Source organism: Agelaius tricolor, unplaced genomic scaffold, assembly GCF_023055355.1.
Source record: "Agelaius tricolor isolate 1412-34295 unplaced genomic scaffold, bAgeTri1.0.p SCAF_1, whole genome shotgun sequence".
Taxonomy (NCBI): Eukaryota; Metazoa; Chordata; class Aves; order Passeriformes; family Icteridae; genus Agelaius; species Agelaius tricolor.
In genome coordinates this window covers 91,658,175-91,659,211 of record NW_027269261.1, presented here as the reverse complement: position 1 = coordinate 91,659,211, position 1,037 = coordinate 91,658,175, and positions in this window count along the sequence as shown.

Sequence of the window (1,037 nt, the reverse complement as noted above, 5' to 3'; positions counted from 1 at the left end):
CCATTCAAACTCACCAGGTCAGCAGAGACCTAGTTTAGGGAGTGCACCCCAAAGAGCAATCCATCAAGCATGCCATGGCGTGTGACACTCGCTTGTCCAAAAACAGCCAGCCAGACACCCAGGCCTCTGCCATATGAGGCTGGCAGGTATGGCACAAGATCCTCCTTACTGAGGGAAACCTGCAGAGCACCAAGCAAAACCAGCACCTTTGTTTGAGTGATGAATCCCAGCTGGTGTGTCTACTTTATTGTGACCAGATCCCTCTCTAACTAACCATGACTGTCCCAACCAGATTTCCTCTGGCCACAGTGAAAGTTTAAGCAAACTAGAGCACATGTAGTCACCTCCTTGTGGACACCTGAATGTGTCCTGGCTTTGAGCTGAATCCCAGCCAGGCTGCCAGCAGGGGCCAGCTGAGGAAGAAAGCATAGCCAAAGAGGATGTGAAAAGGAGGGCAGGAAGCACAGCTCCAGATTTTGCTTGCATGCAACTCATGCCATTAAGAATTGCCCTGTGGTGAGGTGGGCAGTGCACAGTGCAGTCACCCGGGCAATAACAAGATACCACACAATTGTTTTAATTCAAGTCATGTCTGGGAGCACAGGGACAGCAGAGCATAGCCATCATGGAAGAAAATTCAGATTCATTCACTTTCCAGCCATCTGAGGAAACAAACAAACCAAATGAGTCCAGATTCCATTCTGTGGACTTCGGGTACTCAGGAAACTGGGTCATGACATCATCCAGTAGAAAGGAGACTGCAGCTCGTTCAGCTTCTGTAGTGCTGTAAGAAACCACCGCTTCTCTGCACAGTGAGGGAGCTCGTGTTTTTAAGGGAAAAAGTGACTTGTCAGTCACCACTTACAATGTGTGATTGTGTGTCCAAAAGTTCCAAGGAAGTGCACAGAGGTGGCAGCACTTTGACCTTGAAAAATTTCTTTCTCCAGATAATTTTGTTGTTTAATAGTGGAAGAAGATGTGGACTCTCACTGTGAGTGCATGAGTCAAAGGAGCAGGTGGAATCCCCAGTCAGTCTA